Source organism: Oryctolagus cuniculus, chromosome 14 (assembly GCF_964237555.1).
Source record: "Oryctolagus cuniculus chromosome 14, mOryCun1.1, whole genome shotgun sequence".
NCBI lineage: Eukaryota > Metazoa > Chordata > Mammalia > Lagomorpha > Leporidae > Oryctolagus > Oryctolagus cuniculus.
This window is the reverse complement of record NC_091445.1, coordinates 24,727,165-24,746,098: the sequence shown is the minus strand read 5'-3', so window position 1 is coordinate 24,746,098 and position 18,934 is coordinate 24,727,165. Positions and strand designations below refer to the sequence as shown.

General features: G+C 41.8%; 1 protein-coding gene across 2 annotated transcripts in view; it reads left to right on the top strand.

The window, feature by feature from the left end:
* Positions 1 to 18,934, top strand: part of SLCO4C1 (solute carrier organic anion transporter family member 4C1) — a 68,256-nt gene that overhangs the window by 18,179 nt on the left and 31,143 nt on the right. The gene's annotated exons all lie outside the window — the stretch shown is intronic.

Sequence of the window (18,934 nt, the reverse complement as noted above, 5' to 3'; positions counted from 1 at the left end):
TTTTTATTGGTTTTGATTTCAAGGAATTGCTAGCTTCATAAATGAATTGAGAGGTGCTCCTCTTATTTTTTAAAGAGATTATGTAGGATTTTATTTCTTTATATGCTTGTTAAAATTCTCCAGAGGAAACTATTTATGCTTCAAGATATCTGTTTGGGAAGTTTTCCAATTAAGATTTTAATTTACCCAATAGTTACAGGACAATACAAACCTATTTCATATTGGGTGAGTGGAGGTAATTTGTGCTGTCCATTAAATTAGTCCATTACAATAAGTTGTCACATTTATATGTATTATATTCTGGTATTTCTTTATCAATAGGGTCTGCTTGGAAATTCTTTGATTACTGACAATCTATAATATTTATCTTCTCTCTTATTCTTTGTCAGCTTTGCTAGAGATAGCTAATTTCATTCTCCTTTTCAAGTAAACTTTTAGTTTTATTGATTTTTTTTCCTATTCTTTTTTGAAACTCATTGTTTCTACTCTTTATTTTCTTCCTTGTGCTTGTTTTAGGTTTATTTTCTTTTCCTTTTCTCTAGTTGGTTGGTATAGAAACTTGCATTATTTATTTTAGACTTTCCTTATTTCCTAATGTGTGCATTTCAGTGCTATAAGTTTTCCTCTTAGTACTGCTTTAGCTATGTCTCATAATTGTGGTATACTGTATTTTAATTTTCATTTAATTCAATATACTTTTTTCCCTCTGGAAATTTTGACCCATGGACTATTTGAAATTGTATTGTCTTGTTTCCAATATTTGGTTATTTTTTTTTCTGTTGTCTTTTTTTTTCTTTATTATTTTTTTGAGAGGCAGAGTTAGAGCGAGGGAGAGAGGGAGGGAGGGAGAAAGAAAGGGAGAAAGTTCTTCCATCCACTGGTTCACTCCCCAAATGACTGCAGCTGCTGGAGCTGTGTCAATCCAAAGCCAGAAGCCAGGGGCCTCCTCCAGGTCTCCCATGTGGGTACAGGGGCCCAAGCACCTGGGCCATCTTCCACTGCTTTTCCATGCCATAAGCAGAGAGCTAGATCAGAATAGGAGCAGCCAGGACAGGAACCGGCACCAGAGGCAGAGACTTAGTCTACTGTGCCACAGTGCCGGCCCCTGTCTTTTTCTTAAATCATGTTTAGTTAGATTCCACTGTGTTAAGAAAACATACTATATAAAATTTTCATTCTTTTAAACTTATTGAGGTTTGCTTTGTGTTCCAGGATATGATCTATCCTCATATGTGTTCTCTGGGAACTTGAGAAGAAAGGATTTTTGTTGATTGTTTGGTGACGTGTTTTATAAATGTCAGCTAGACTCTCTTAGTAGATATAGTTAAGTTGTCCTATATCTCGTGAATTTTCTGCCTAGTTGTTCTATCAATTGCTCAGAGGGGAGTGTTGAAATCTTATCTGTTTCTCCTTTCATTTTATTAATTTCTACTTGATTTTTTGCAAAAACATTTATACGTTTATTTAATTGAAAGTGAGAGAGAGAGAGAGAGAGAGAAGGCAAGAGGGAGAGAGAGAGAATCTTCCACCCACTGGTTTATTCCTCCAAATGCCCTCAACAACCAAGGCAAAGCTAGGCCAGGCTATGCTAGGAACCAAGAACTGTATCCTGGTCTCCAGCCAGGGCTGACAAGAGCCCAAGTACTTGTGGCATCATCTGCTGTCTCCCAGGTGCCTTAGAAAGAAGTTAGATCAGAAGTACAGAGCAGCCAGGGAAGTGAACCGAGCTCTCCAGTGTGGGGTGTGGGCATACCAAGCAGTGGCTTAACCTGCTGCACCACAACGCCTGCTCCTACTTCATGGTTTACAGCTCTGTTGGTGAATATGGGCTTAGGATTACTATGTCTTTTTGGTAGATTGACTATCTTCTCATTATGTAATGTTGCTGTGTCTGATAAAGTTTTTGCTCTGAAGTTAGTTTTGTTCTGATGCTAATATGCTCCTACATTGTATTTATTGTTTGTATTTTTTATCCTTTCATTTTCAAACTACCCATGCCATAATATTTGGAATGAGTTTCTTGTGGACAGCGTATTGGTGGGTTAGTTTTTAAAATTAGTTTGCCAATGTGTTTTATTTATTGTATTTATTTTCAGTGTAAGTATAGTTAATGTTTACTCTTGTACTTTGTGCTTTTTTTTTAAAGATTCATGTTAGAATTGTACCTACAAATCACATTGTGTTAAAAACTAATTTAAATTAAAATTAAAAATTAATAGATTTATTTATTTGAAAGGCGGAGTTATACAGAGAGAGGGAGAGACAGAGAGAAGGAGAGACAGAAAGAAATTTTTCGTCTACTAGTTCACTCCTTAAATGGCCACAACCCTGGTTGAAGCCAGGAGCCTGGAACTCCATCCAGGTATCCCATGTGGGTGGCAGTGACCCAAGCATTTGGGCCATCTTCTGTTGCTTTTTCAGGCACATTAGTAGGGAGCTGGATTGCAAATTGGGTGACCCAGGACACTCATAGGTGATTCCAGCATCACAGGCTAGGCCACAACACCAGCCCCTTGTTGTGTTTGTTTCTTAGTTTTAACCTTTCTTGCTTCTCATGAGTTACTGAACGTTTTTTAGAGTTCCATTTTGGTTTGTGTAGAAAGTTGTAAGTGCATTTCCTTGCACTGCTTTTTGAGTATTTGCTATAGGTAATGCACTCTGTTTGATATCGTATTGCTATAGGTAATGCACTCTGTTTGGTATCGTATTATTAGACTCTGCATCTTATTTAAACCTATTTATCTGCTTGCTGTGACACTGCTCTGAAGGGTTTGACATGGGTTGTGTGCTGCCTTGTTGTTGCCAGGTGAGGAAACAGTCCAACTTCCTGTATTGGCCTAGATTGACACACAGTGTTCTTGTTATTGGGAGCGGTATGTCTGGATATCCCCTAAAGAGGGTTGGAAGTGACTTGTTCTATTCCCCATGCAGCCTCTACTGAACCCACACAAGAGAAGGGTGACCCAGTTCCCAGTGGATTATTGTGAAAGTCCTAATTTCATTAGGCTTCCTCTTGTACCACCCCAGTAACAGAGAGGGAGAGGGGTGCCTCATTACTGCATGGACATGGGAACCAAGGCAACCAACATAGGTCCCACTGGCACCAGGTGTGGGGCAAAGCACCTGTTGATGGGGTTGAAAGTCCCAGATCCCTTCTCAGCTGCGAGTGGGCACCTTGTTGTAGTCTCTGTTTATGTGAATCTGTTGCTGCAAATGGGGGTGTGGGTGGCACCGGTTTTCCCCTGCTGTGTAAGACTAAAGTAATTATTTTTTTTTTCTGCCTTGCCAAGGTGCCCCTTTCTTGGTCTTATAATGAGGGTTTTCTGTTGGTTTCTCACTCCATTCCCTCACACACTGTATCATTTGTCCTTTAGCTCCAAATCTGGGAAAACTGAAGCCAAAACAAAACCCAAGGAACCACCACGTTGTTGAGTACCACTATCACGAGTCAGTCTGTCTTCTCTTTAACCTCAGAGGCTTCTTATATTTGTTTTAAACACAATACTTTTAGTTCTATTATCCTGTCTCTTTCTTTTCCATTTGATTTGTATTGTTTGATTTGTCATCGCCTCCTCAGCACTTTGCATAATGCTTAGACTCTCTGGTTATGTTTGTTGAGTGGCTGAATGAAGGTCATTCAACCTGCAGTCTGGATAAATTATCTATGCTTTAGAGTCTTTTTTTTTTTTTTTTTTTTTTTGCTTTAGAGTCTTATCTATTTATCTTTTACTCTATATATCATTCATGGGTGGTTGCAGCTAATCTCAGGAAAAAAAATAAACAAAAACTAAAACTAAAAAGGAGGAGGATAGCAAAAGAAACTTTCTGAAGGAAGAGAAATAGACCTCAATTGTTATATTGTGGTCTAAGAAAGAGATGAGCAGGCAGTTTCTGTAAAGTACAGACAGTGAATAGTTTAGACTTACAGGTCATTCAATCTCTTGCAATTACTCAACACTAAATGTTATAACCTGAAAGCAGATGTAGCAACCTGTAAACAAATGGGCACAGTTGTGTCTCAATATATTCTTTTTTATAAAGACAGCCAGTGGGCTGGAATAGGCCCCTGGGCCACAGTTAGCATTCCCTGGTCTAAGTGACTGTTGCTGTTTGGAGTTGTGCTGTGCTACATTCCTATCTGGGAAAACAAATACAATGACCCTGGAGTACTCCACCTGCCCCAGACTTGCTTTTCCTAGAAAAGTAAGTTCTTTGGGCCCAGGGATTGGTCTTGTTTATTGCTGTATTTTCTATGTATAGGGATTGTGTATGAAGCGTCTGATAAATATTTGTTAAGTGAATGAATAGCTTTTAGCAAATTTAGGATCCAAAGAATACTTATGCACCCTTTGAGGGAAATAAAAACTGTAAAGTGTGGACATTGTGGCATGGTGGGTTAAGCTGTCATGTGGGACACCCATATCCCATATTGGAGTACTCTGTCTCTCTCTCTCTGTCTTCCTTTGAAGTAAGTGAAAATAATAGGCATTAAACAAAATGACCTTGTTGAGAAGATAATTCATATTTTCTGTTTGAGTTTATTTCTTCCCCTCCCACTAGACTCGAAGAAGGAATAATTGTTTTGGTCATTTCTTATCTAACATAGTTATGCACAAAATAGATTAGTCACTCTAAGAGGAATTATAGTTACCATTTTAAATAAAATAATTAGTCATTACTGAAAATTAATTATAATATCAAATGTCAGCAACCTTTATATATCAGCAAATGTTAACACCAAAGTTAAGTAGTTGAGGAAGCCTCTTGAGCAAATTAATGGGATAATAGTGGCTTTTCGACATAAATTCTTTGATTTTTTTCTGCCCTTCATCCTCCATGTTTCCCCATCCCATGTAGCAAAACTGTGAGCATCCTCAACTTTTCCTGATTGTACTGATTGCCTTCCTTTTTCCTGATAGAACTTGCCTACTGTCTCATAGGTATCTTTATCTACTTCCTTTTCAGTAGGTACTTTCTTTCAGAATTCAGTACATAAATGTTTCACATTTCAAAAAAAATAGAACACCTCTCTTGATTCCTTATTCCTAGTTTGCATTCTCCATTCCTTTCAACAGCTTAACCATATGAGAAATGCATCTGTCATATTAGTCATTGCTGCTTGGAAAGGAGAAGATACACAGGAGGTTGTGGCTCGTGGGAGTTCTGAATCTCCCTGGGAAGATATGATGATTATTTCTTGGGTAAACTCTACTTCTGATTCTTAATTCCTAAGGACTTCATCACTCACTGTTCTCCAGGAGTCCTCTTTTGGTTGCCTTCTGTACTAATCAGCTTTTCCCTACTTCAGAATTTCTGAGAGGAGCTTCTTGGGAAGGAAAAGGTTAATTCTGGCATATGGCTTGGAGGATTAGACAGCCCCATTAATCTGGCGTCTGGTGGAGGCTGGCTATGGTGGAGCAGGGAGGAAGGGCTGCTTTATCAGTCAGGGAGCAGAGAGAGAAGCTGGGTTTAAATGACCAACCCTTTCTCGAAAACTACCTCCCTAGGGCAAGTCCCCTGTGACCTAAAGACTGGCCGCACCTACTGGCCACCATAATTAGATCATCTCCACCCCAGTCATCAACAACCAGCATTAACCCATTAACCTTTCTAAAACAACTTCTTACCTAATTGATCCAAGGTATGGATTCCACACTTTTTAAAATACACCCTTTAGGTTTGCTATATGGCTGATATTTCAGGTCTCTTGTCCCTTCAGACTGTACGGAGAGGTACTTTTCTCTGAGAACTCTTTTGCAATAAAAAATATTTGTCTTGGTTCCGCCTTAATCCTTTCAGTGGTTTTAACAAAGGGTGAGGCCATTTGAATTTTGATCTTTTGTTCTGACGTCTTCTGAGTTTTATCTTTTGGAGGATTTCCATGGAAAGCAGTTGCTTCTTTCTAGTCCTCTTGTTCTTTCATCATATCAGGTATATTTGGCAAAGACTCAGAGGCCAATACAGATGTTGTTACTGTCAGTTTTTTGGTTATAGGAGGGGATCAGAAATACAATGACATAAAAGACTCTGTAGGATGTTAAGATATGTTACTTTAAAAAGGATTCTAGGGCAGGTGTTGTCGTTCAGTGGTGTAGGCATTTGCATACCCAGTATGGAGAGCCTGCTTCTTGTCCTGTCCTTGGCTTCCTATCCAGTTTCCCACTAACACACCAGAGAAGCAGCAGGTGATGGCCCAACTACTTGGGTTTCTGCCACCCACGTTTGAGACCTAGATGGAGTTCCTGGCTCATGGAACCAGCCTAGTCCAGGTCTAGCTGTTGTGGACATTCAGGGAGTGAATCAGTGGATGGAAGATCTCTCTGTCTCTTCCTCTCTCTCTGTCGCTTTGACTTTCAAATAAAATAAATGAATCTTAAAAAAAAAATAGTTGCAGCTCACCTTGTTGCTGTTGCACCATTGTTTAGCACATTGTCACACAGTTAGTAGATAGTTGGTGATCAAGGGGAGAGATGAAAAAGGAGAAGATGTTTCCAAAAGTTAGAGAATAAGCAGTTAAAAATTTCTTTATCGAAATACTCCAAGTACCTTTAATATTAAGTTGTTCGTGGGGCCCCTAGGAACAATATGTGGAAAACATTTCTTTCCTTAAAAATTGGGAAAATTTCTGCACCCATGCCATTTTCTTTTTGTAAATGATATTGCCCCTTGTCTCCATATTATTATCAGTCTAGTCTTGTTTCCAATTTCAGTTTTATAAAAGCAATTAATAAATCTGTAACAAAGTATTTTTTTTTTTTGCAATTTTTAATGGGATTGGTGCTGTTAAAATAGTACATAAAGGGGCTGGAATTGTGGTGCTGCAGCAGGTTAGGCTGGCACTTGGGACACTGGCATTCCGTATCAGAACACTGGTTTGTGTCTGGGCTGTTCCATGTCCAATTCAGATTTCTGCTAATGCACCTGGGAAGGCAACAGATGATAGCCGAAGCATTTCGGCCCCTGCTACCCATGTGCAAGACCCAGATGGAGTTCCTGGGTCCCGGCTTCAGCATGTGGCCACTAGGGAAGAAACTAGCAGATGGAAGATACCAGTTGGGACACCAGCATCAAAGGTGGTGACTTAATCTGCTGCTCCATGACATTAGCACCTAAATGTTTAATAAATTTATTAGCATCAAGAGCTTTATGCTATTTTATCTAATGCAATCTTATATTCTTATAGTAGTCCTTACTTCTCAAAATTTTACCAAAGACCTATAGAATATATTGTACTGTATATTTTTCACTTGTCCTCCCAGATCCTAAAAATAAAGTTAATTGGCTAAGCTAACATTAGAGGCAAAGTTGTCTCCAGTCACCAAACAAGTTGTCGGGACTGAGTTGATAAATGGAGAATTTGTAAGTCCCATGAACAAAAATATATTCTGAATCTTTGTAGCAGAGATTGACAACCCTTTATTGGATTCTGCAACCTAAGCCAGTTCATAGACCTCGTTTATTATTCACTGGGATGATGGATCCCTTTGGATATATTTATAACATGCCAGGAGTGTCTCTTCCCCTAAACCTATCCTGGAGGGACCTGAAGCCCTTTACTGCAGTGTTGCAGGGAGAAGTCACTGGGAGTCACTTAATGTTGTCTCTGAACTGAAGCTGATCTTTGGGTTCTGGAATGCTGCCATAGTTCACTGAAATACAGGCCTTGTGGAAGTCCGATGGTAGAGCAGACCCTGGATGACTTTTCTAACAGAGAGCCCAAAGATACCATCTTGGAGTCATTTCTCTAACTGTAGGGTTCACAAAGTACACAGATGCATTAACCGGCAGAACTGGTGGTTTTAATAAAGGATTGGGAGTGTTATTGTTAGAAGAGCCATGAAGAAACCCCTGAATGAGATAGTAAAGTAGCAGTGACATAGCAGCCCTGAGAATGAAAGAGCTTAGTGATAACAGCAAAGATGTGGAAGATTAGAAATACTGATTCCCATTATACTCTCATTTTTATTCAACTATTTGTCTAGTGCAAATGCAAGATAATGTAATGGAGAATGACTACAGATCAGGTATCTAATATGTAGTGATCTAGCTAATATATTCTTTGACTTCTCAATTGCACAATCAATCAGCCTGGTTCACTTTTTCAGACTATCCCATCATTAATGTATCATCATTGCTCGATCTCAGTGGCATATAAATTGTCCTGGTCTCTGTCATAAGGGTCTGGAACAATGTTTCTCCAGTGTGGCCACTTTTCCATCTCTGGAGACATTGTTTACTGTTAACGGCGGTGATGAAGGATGCTACCTGTCTTTCATGGGTAGAGCCCATGGAGACTGATAAATATCATGCACAGGAGAGTCCCCTACAACAAAGATCGACATGGCCTCAAAAGTTAGTAGTACCCAGGTTGTGAAACTGCAGTGTGGAGGTACCATGATCAATTTGCTATTCTATAGTATATCATGCAGGGATTCACATGTGTAGTATTCAGCTAATTTGATTTGGAGAATTGAGAATTATTTTGGATGCCTTTGTAAAAAGGATGCATGCCAGAGGATAAATGACAAATAGCAAACCATGTAGGGGCCTTGTAGAGAAAGTTTTCAGGGGTTCAGCATCCAGATCTGTGTCATGTTATCTACTCTCTGCACACAAAAATGAGACACAGTATTTGGCATAGCTTTTCAGGATTCAGAGACAGCTTGTATTTCATTTGTGTGCATTCCTCCAGTAGTTGGTAGGTTAGAACCAAACCTATGATTGTGAACATCGCGTGACCTGAACTTCCCATCATGAAGTGTCTTTTGTACCAATTGTAAAGTGGTGTGACATTCACTGTTGGATGAGTGGTAGATACAGATAGATATGGAAGGTACAAGCAACCACACAGGCAAGGTTCCCCAGGCTACTATCATGTTTTCTTTTACTGCCCTGCACTTGGCCTTTTTAAAATGGAGGAAGGTACTTCTTAGAGGCAGAAGTTAGCATGACTTTACTGAAAAAATCTAGGTGTTCTCAATGTGAGGTGTTCCCAGAGACTTCCTTGTGGCTGCTAAGAGAGGAAGAAGAAATGCAGCCTGGTGTTCAGAGAGTTTGCAAGGTGTGCTGGCACCTGCGAGAAAGAGACAGCTCTGAATACTAGCTGCAGTCAAGCATGTTCCTTAAAGGCGATGATGCGTGGAAATTCGCTTTTGATAGGAGAGAAGTCCTGAGGTCCACAGAGACATGTGTTGACAACACTAAGATTATCTGGCCAGCGAAAAGCTTGAGGAAAATGAAAATGAAAGCCTCTTTTTTTTTTTCCCAAATACAAGGGAATTACAGCCAAAAGGTATGTAGATTGCCGCTTGGAATGCACTGAGAATGTAAAGGTGCTTCTGTCACTTGACAGTGCTTATCTGAGATTGCCTGTTGTAGAAGAGGCTCTGAGGCAGGAGGAGAGCATGACCTGTTCAGTAATTGTCCAATAGCCATGGTGGTATTTGTGCAATTGTGCAATTGTTCTGTGTCAAAATAGCCTTAATCAGATAAAAGCAGGTTAAGCATGAGTTCGAGATTATACAGTTTTCCATATCAAAGTGGTATAGCTCTCCCCATTGCAGATTGTTTGCCTGATTTACTAACTTCAAAAGTGGATTCTGAGGCCCTGTTACCACAGCATTTCCCAGGTCAATCAACATTCCCCAGGTCAGCCGATGTCTATCTATTCTGAGTGCAATTTCTCCTTCTTGGGTAGATACATAGTCTAGATATGGATCTGTTTCCATACCTGAAATGCTTCTAACAACACCCAGCATTGACTTATATAATGTCTTATTTATTATCATTATATCCAGAGTCAGTTTTAAAAAAAGATTTTATTTATTTATTTGAAAGTCAGAGATACAGAGAGGGAGAGAGAAAGTGAGAGAGGGAGAGGGAAGAGAGGGAGTGAGAGGGGGAGGGGGAGGGAGAGAGAGAGAGAGAGAGAGAGAAAGAAAGAAAGAAAGAAAGAAAGAAAGAAAGAAAGAAAGAAAGAAAAGGAAGGAAGGAAGGAAGGAAGGAAGGAAGGAAGGAAGGAAGGGAGGGAGGGAGGGAGGGAGGGAGAGGGAGATGGGAAGGAAGAGGGAGAGGGAGAGAGGATCTTTCATCTACTGGTTCACTCCTTAAGTGGATGCAGTGGCCAGGACTGAGCTAGGCTGAAGACAGGACCCAGAAGCTTCATCCAGATCTCTCTTGTGGGTGGCAAGGGGCCCAAGCACTTGATCCATTCTCTGCTGCTTGTCCTAGACCATTAGCATCGATCTGGATCAGAAGTGGAGCAGCCCAGACATGAATGGCTCCTGTGTGGGATGCCCTTGTCACAGGCAGTGGCTTAACCCACTATGCTACAATGCTGCCCTCTAGCATTATTTTGATGGAGAAACTCATTTGCAACTCCTGCTCATGAAAGTCACTTGTCTCTTCATAAATGCTCCCACACCCAGAAGCTGCTGGCTTGATAGAATGCTGTCTGTTGAGGAATAACATTCAGAATAAAGTTTCTTCTGCTACAGTGTGTGTGTGTGTGTGTGTGTGTGTGTGTGTGTGTGTGTGAAAGCAGAAACCTCTCTGTGGAGCTGGATCCTCCAAAACCAGAATGTCTAGGGTAGAGAGCTTTATAAAGGGTGAGGGTGGGGGAATGGATTGGTGCTTATTGCTACTGTACCTAAATCGGCCACTTAATGGAAATTTTGCTTCCTGCCTGGGTCTTGCTGAATCCTACTTCCCAAGGGACAGATACCTCCATCAAGGGACACCATCATTGTTCCCTTAAATTCACAGCTAAATATGTTCCCTAATCATTTTTCATCTCTTCTTACTAAATAATAAACAGGAAGAGAAGAGGGTCCCCCAGACGAGTAGAATTGAGGGGTCCTAGTGACTGAGGGGAAAGTGAGTGGTTTCCTTCCGTGTATACTGAGAATGTGTGTTGGAATGAAGGGTTTGCTACCGTGCCTCCTCACTCCCCCATGCCTGACAATATGTTAGTCTCCTGTGGAGGGGCTTGTAAAAGTCTCTGTCAAATCCCGGGTGCAGGAGTACAGGGAACACAGTCTGGACAGTGGGAAAGGAAGCTATACTTATGGCTCAGGCTCTTTGACGAGCTGTAGGGGAAGAACCACAGAGCTTGGTAGCTGTCCCACTGCCTTGGGTTCCTCCTCCTCCATACACAAAGATGTCTAGTGATAGCTAACCTGGCAGTGTTGGTGTCAGGTGGGAGAGTCACTGACATTACCTAACGCTGTTATTTCACTGATAGTTTCATGACGATTCATTATACAAAGTGGAGTCATGGGAAAGAAAGGAAAAGGCTCAGGGCAGGGACTGTCTCCCAGAGCCAGCCCAACAAGACAGCCTGCCCTGTCTTTAAGACTATTTTCACTTAGCAACTGCTGCAGAACTTCCTACTCTAGCTGGAAGACTAGTTTTGCATAGGAACTCACCGCTCCTCAGTCAGAGCCTCCAGCTCCCTCCAGCACCAAAAGCGCCAGTGAACTGTGTTTCATCGTGATGTGTGTAGATTTCTCTGTCCTCATAAAGCCTGGGCTTTCCTTTGTTCTCTGGGCATGCCAGAGGCTGCCTTGGTGTGTGCATATGTGTCCTAGATTGCAATCCTGTTTGTTTATTCCCAAATAAAAGTTCCTTTATTGGAGATTCATCTCTATATTATTACTTGGCTTGGACAATTTTTGTGGGTTTCTGGTATTAGAATATTTTTCCCAGGGCCGGAGCCATAGCTCACTTAGTTAATCCTCCGCCTGTGGCGCTGGCATCTCATACCGGGTTCTAGTCCTGGTTGCTCCTCTTCCAGTCCAGCTCTCTGCTGTGGCCCAGGAGAGCAGTGGAGGATGGCCCAAGTGCTTGGGCGCCTGCGCCTGTGTGGGAGATTGGGAAGAAGCACCTGGCTCCTGGCTTGGGATCGGCGCAGTGCCAGCCGTGGCGGCCATTTGGGGAGTGAACCAGTGGAAAGAAGACCTTTCTCTCTGTCTCTCTCTTTCACTGTCTATAACTCTGTCAGATAAATAAATAAAAAAAATTTAAAAAAGGAATATTTTTCCCACAAAGATAAAAATGGATGCTAAGGTACAAAAAAAAAAAGATGCATATACTTAATCATTTACTTAATTAATTTAGGATGGGAATTCAAAACATTTCCTTGTCTATCAAGATCAAATAAAGGGGCCACGCTGTGGTGTAGCAGGTAAAGCCTCCGCCTGCAGTGCCAGCATCCCATATGGGCGCCGGGACTTTGGCTCAAGTCCTGGTTGCTCTACTTCTGATCCAGCTCTCTGCTCTGGCCTGGGAAGCTAGTAAGATGGCCCAAGTCCTTGGGCCCCTGCACCCATGTGGGAGTCCCAGGAGAAGCTCCTGGCTCCTGGCATCAGATCAGCACAACTCTGGCTGTTGCAGCCATCTGGGGAGTAAAATCAAATAAAGTGAGAAAAATGACAAAAGTTTTGATGTAAGGTATGACTAGCCGTTAAAAGAATGCTAAATTACGGTAAAAAGATAAGAAAAAGGATAAGAAAAACCAGTACCATGAACTAAATGAAAAGGAATGCTGGCCGGCGCCATGGCTCAATAGGCTAGTCCTCCGCCTGCGGCACCGGCACACCGGGTTCTAGTCCCGGTCGGGGTGCTGGATTCTTTCCCGGTTGCTCCTCTTCCTGTCCAGCTCTCTGCTGTGGCCGGGGAGGGCAGTGGAGGATGGCCCAGGTCCTTGGGCCCTGCATCCGCATGGGAGACCAGGAGAAGCACCTGGCTCCTGGCTTCGGATCAGCACAGTGCACCGGCTGCAGCAGCCATTGGAGGGTGAACCAACAGAAAAGGAAGACCTTTCTCTCTGTCTCTCTCTCTCTCATTGTCTAACTCTGCCTGTCAAAAACAAACAAACAAACAAAAGGAATGCACACAAATGAAGAAAATATTTTTAAGAAATTACAAAATCCTATGTACAATCTTATGCCAAGATTCAAGAATCTATGAAAGGGCTAGATTTACATACTTTTAAATTCCTAGTGCTGTTTTGTTTTACATGGCACTTCTACCATCCTTCTACCCAGTATTTTCAAAATTGAGTTTTATGGAACACTGGTTCTGTGATGTTAGACATTATTGGAGGGGAAAAAAGGTAATAAACATATGTTAGACCATATGTAATATAGATGCATCTTTCCACCACGTGGTACCCCTCCAAAAGAGGAAACACCAAGTACTGAATGGTCATTGTCCCTTGGCGTGTTCTGAAATGATTGAGGATGGTCTGACACTCGATGCACCATGTGCTGAAGGGGTGCTTATCAGGGACAGGTTCCATGGTCCAGGTGCACATGCAACACAGGTTCTCTCTTTGAAGTCCAGTCTAGGCCATGTGTTGTTGATGTTTGTGTCATATTTCCCTACCACCCAGGTATACAGGATGAAGTGTATTCATATTTAAGTTGTATATTGTATTTCATATTTAAATATAAATATTATAATATTTTTAAAAATTAGTTAATTTTTAAAATATTTATCTGAGAGGCAGGGTTACCACCCAGAGACAGGGAGAGGTAGAGAGAGAGGACTTCCATCTACTGGTTCACTCCCCAAATAGCTGCAATAGTCAGGCCAAAGCCAGGATCTTGGAACACCATCTTGTTCTCCCATGTGGGTGCAGGGCCCTAAGCCCTTGGGCCATCTTATGTTGCTTTCCCAAGTACATTAGCAAGGATCAGAAGTGGAGCATCCAGCCGGCGCCGTGGCTCACTTGGCTAATCCTCCACCTGTGGCGCCAGCACCCCGGTTCTAGTCCCAGTTGGGGCGCCGGATTCTGTCCCAGTTGCTCCTCTTCCAGTCCAGCTCTCTGCTGTGGCCTGGGAGGGCAGTGAAGGATGGCCCAAGTGCTTGGGCCCTGCACCCACATGGGAAACCAGGAGGAAGCATCTGGCTCCTGGCTTCAGATTGGTGCAGTGCGCTGGCCATAGCGGCCATTTGTGGGGTGAACCAACTGAAGGAAGACCTTTCTCTGTGTCTCTCTCAGTCTCTGTCTGTCTCTCACTGTCTAACTCTGCCTGTCAAAAAAAAAAAAAAAAAAAAAAAAAAAGAAAGGAAAAGAAGTGGAGCATCCAAGGACTTGCACCGGTGCCCCTATGGGATGCTGTGCCACAGTGCCAGTCCCTAACCTAATCTTAATTTTAGTAAAGGCATGCTGCTCTTTCTCTCAGAACATCTTTCACAGATGCTGTGGCAGCTTCTTTAGCAAATCACTTACTTGATGGACTTGCTCAGGTTCCTATAGCAAGTGAGTAGCAGGCTCACCTCCCAGGTAGGCATCTCGTGTAGGCAAAGGTTCTTCAGGCCCCTAGGAGAAAGAGAGTGCTGGATTGCTTGTACAGTCTCAACCTCTTTCTATCCCCATTCTCTATTCTCATGAATACGAGAAGCCCAGGAGGCCCCTGCTACCTCCTGGCTCATCCCCTGTTTCAGGCAAGAATGTGAACTTGGACTTGAGTGTGGTGCTCCTAACCTTCAGGAAGACCATTTTTCTTGCTGCCTTCGGCCTGGTTAAAATGGGCTCTGTGCTGGGTCCTGGGCTTGGAGGGCTGCACACATCCCAAACATGGCAACTCAAAGAGCCTTTGCTTTTCTTTACGTTTCATGAGGAAAGTTTCAGAAAGATTGGTTATGGGACAAGTGGGCAGAGTTGACAAGAGACGAAGGCAGGAATGAGCCCCAGCCCCAGGCCGGGAGATGCACCTGAGGCCTGGGGCTGATCAAGTGTACACAAAAACAGCAGCTCTTCCCCCTTCCCAGGGGTGGCTGGGAGGTGGGGAGTGGGGCCCAGGAAGGAAGGGCACCCACTTCTTGGGAAAGGCGAACGCTGGGCTGAGCTTCTGGAAAGGTGGTTGCCTCAGAGACCCTGATGCAGGTGCCTGCAGAGGCCGGGTTACCCAGAAGGCTGTGCAGCTTCACTCCTCCCACTGCAGGAGACATGGGCACCCCTTAGAAATCAGGGCGGTGTGGCTGGGGAAGGCCGTCCTGTCTCAAAGCAGTAGCACCCACCCAGGGGAAGTCAGTGCAAATACCTGGAGAAGAGGTTGTAGACGTCTGTGTGGAATTGGTGGCTGGGCTCACCTTAATATTTAACTTCCAAATACTTTGACTTACAGTAGGAGCATTTTCTCTTGTCTTTTCGCTGTGCGCCCTGCAGCATAAGCAAGCATTGACTGGCTCCTGGTTTGTCCATTCAGTGAAGGCCCGATCCTCATGAACAACGTAGGAGCTCCCTCTTGTGGCGTATTGTCAGATCGCAGGCTTTGTATTTCCTGTTCCAATTACTTTTCTCAGTAATTGATTCCTGGTGAAATGAGGGAATCCTAAGTTCTGAACGGTTACTCAACTGCACTCCTGTGTAATTCACAGAACAGGAAACTTAGCTCTTATATAAAACCATACTGTAACCATACAATGGGGTACGTTATTTTATGCTTGCTTCTGATGATCTCTGGGCCCTCATGGCATCTCTGAATGTGGAAATGTAGCACCTGGTAGTTTTTAAAACTACGGTTATCTTTAAAACTGTCCTTGCCTTTATCTGAATGAGATTCTGACCACGCTTGAACTGTGTGAGTTGCAGCATCTGTCACCACTTGTTTTCTTAGGGAGACATAGAGAAAACTTTCCTGAAATAAATGCTCGATTTCATTGGTAACTTTTAAAAAAGAAGTAAATTTATCTACATTGCTTGAGCCACTGAGATTGATGTGATTTCAGTTTCATTGTGTAAAGTGTTGCTGCTTTGTTTGTAGGGCTGAATATTTGCGTAACAATTTGGCAGGTTGACAATTTCAAAATATAAACATTTACATTTCAACCTACCAGTTCCAGTCTTTGTAACTTGTTGGGCAGGTGGGTTTGCACAAATTTGCCAAAGGTAAATTTATACATCACAACCTTATTTGTAATAAGAATAGCAAACAGTGATATATGTATAGATATATGTATAATCTGATTAATATTAACAATACATAGTATATTATTCATTATTAAATATATGTGGTGGACTAGGTAAATAAATTAGAGGACATTTCTACTGTGAACATTATAAGAGTGCCAAGAAAGAAATTCAAATATAGCTTTATATGCTGGTGTTAAAGATGCTAGGGACACAATCAGTGAAATTCAGAAATTCTTGAATATGTGGGTGGTGTGTTTTAGTACAGCCATACTTGTTTTAAAAGAATGAAAAAAATGTTCAACATGTAAGTGGGTGATTAAACACCTAAAAATTCTAGAGGGTACTCTTAATAGGAGTTACCTTCATCTCTGTGTCTTGGGGAGTGGGTATAAAGTGAGTGTAGCAGTGGGGAGGGGTTTTTTTGTTGTTGTTTATGTTTCTCTTAGTATTCTTCTGTGTTGTTTGAAAAGTATTTAAGAATTTCTTTCTCTGAAAAGAAAAGTAGACATAATTGTCCCACATTATACTCCTGAAACTGAAATGCCTACCAGATTAGCACAAAAGACAGATGCCAATTATTCAAAGAGGGTAATTATAAAAACAGAATTAAGAAAATATAATAAAGCAAAAATGCATGTAGGTATATTCAGTTTCACTGTGTTAAATCTTAAGATATTGTTAGTCCAATCTACTACCTCAAGAAAGTGATTATTAATGGGCTGGCATTGTGCCACCGAGGGTTAAGCCACCACCTGTGATGCTGGCATCCATATGAGCGCTGGTTCAAGTCCTGGCTACTCCACTTCTGATTCATCTCCCTGCTAATCTGCCTGGGAAAGCAGCAGATGATATGTCAAGTGCTTGGGCCCCTACCACCAATGTGGGAGAACAGGATGGAGTCTCTGGCTCCTGATTTCCACTCGGCCCAGCCCCAACTATTGCAGCCATTTGGGGAGAGATCCAGCACAAGAAAGATCTCTTTTTCTGTCTCACCCTCTGTCACTTTGCCTTTCAAATAAATAAAATAATTTTTTTAAAGAAAGTGAATTCTGATACAAAGGATTACAACCCCAGCAGGTGCTGTGGCTGGGAAGTAATATCAATACAGTAGATCCAGCCAGGTTATGAACATAAACTATCTTTCAAAATATCATCAAACTTTTATAACATGAATATAGGTGTCTACAATGCTGGACAGTATATTTCAAGCTTAAAATGTAAAAATACATTTTTTAAGATTTATTTATTTATTTGAAAGGCAGAGTTACAGAGAGGCAGAGAGAGAGGTTTTCCATCCACTGGATCACTCAACAAATGGCCACAATGGCTGGAGCTATGCCAATCCGAAGCCAGGAGCCCGGAGCTTCTTCCGGGTCTTCCACAGGGGTACAGGGGTCCAAGGACCTACGCCATCTTCTACTGCTTCCCTAGGCCTTAGCAGAGAACTGTATAGGAAGTGGAACAGTCGGAACTCGAATCAGCACCCATATAGGATGCCAGCACTGCAGGTGGCGGCTTTACCTGTCCCGCCACAGTGCCGGCCCCCAAGAATACATGTTTTATGCATCAGTTACACCCCATAGTTTGATGACCATGAATTTAATTTCTTCATTTCAATTAATAGTAAAAAATCCCAGATGGAGATTCTCAGGATTTGTGCTTTGGTGGCCTTTTCTTATCCACAAAGAAATAATACATCTTCATCTGATATCAAGGAAATAAAAAAATAGAATTAGTTGAGATGATTGTTAAAATGCAGATCCTTGAGGACTACACCAGATTCAAAGAGAAAGAGCAAGGAGTAGTAGTTTTGTTTTGCTTTTAGATTTTATTTTATTTATTAGAAAAGCAGAATTACAGATAGAGATGGGAGCGGGTGGAGAGAGAGAGGAGTCTTCCATCCATAAAGTCCAAAGCCTTAAACTCCATCCAGATCTCTCACATGGATGGCAGGGGCTGATGCCTGGGTACTTGAACCAGCTTCTACTGCCTTCCCAGGCCCATTAGCAGAGAGAGAGATCAGAAATGGAGTAGCCAAGCAGCCAGGTCTTGAACTGGTGCTGTGATATGGAATACTGGCTTTGTGGGCAGTGGCTTAGCTTGCCCCAGGAGGATAGTATTTTTTTTTTTTTAAGATTTATTTACTTATTTGAAAGGGAGAATTACAGAGAGGCAGAGGCAGAGCGAGGTCTTCCATTAGCTGGTTCACTCCCCAAATAGCCTCAACAGCCAGAGCTGGGCCCATTCGAAGCCAGGAGCCAGGAGCTTCCCACAGTGGTACAGGGACCCAAGCACTTGGGTCGTCTTCTGCTGCTTTCCTAGGCCATAGCAGAGAGCTGGATCAGAAGTGGAGCAGCTGGGTCTTGAACTGAACCCCATATAGGATGCTGGCACTGTAGGCGGCAGCTTCACCTGCTACACCACAGTGCCAGCCCCGAGGATACTATTTTTAACAAGCATTTCAGTCCATTAATGTTTTATCAGATGAATTTGGAAAATAGGTATATACTATAGTAGTTAGTCTTTAATGTGAATGTGATTTTAAATAAGATTTTGATCAATTCTTAAAGATATCAGTTTTTCCTTTGATAATATTCAAAAGAATACCCTATGGCTCTAAGTATTGCTTCATAAAAGTTTTATGAAATAATTTGAGCTATAACACATTAGATACAACTTTAGCATTGCTGCTTTGTAATGAATATTCAGGATTACTGTTTTGGCCCAGATATTGTACAAGTTAAGTTCATTTTTCAAATATGTTTAAGGTATATAAATTCACTATGGTGGTCATATTATTCTTATGATTTAGAAAAAATAAAGGGTAGTTTTTTCTTTCTTAATTAAAAAACTATTGTTCCTGTTACCTCTTGCATTAATTATGTTTGTTTATCTGAAAATTTCTTTTGATTCTTAATGCAATGTATCTCAATTTTGTTCTATATTTTCTGAATTTTGACATGGTGATTTTCTCTAAAGTAATTTAAATTTAACCAAAGTGAAATGATTGGA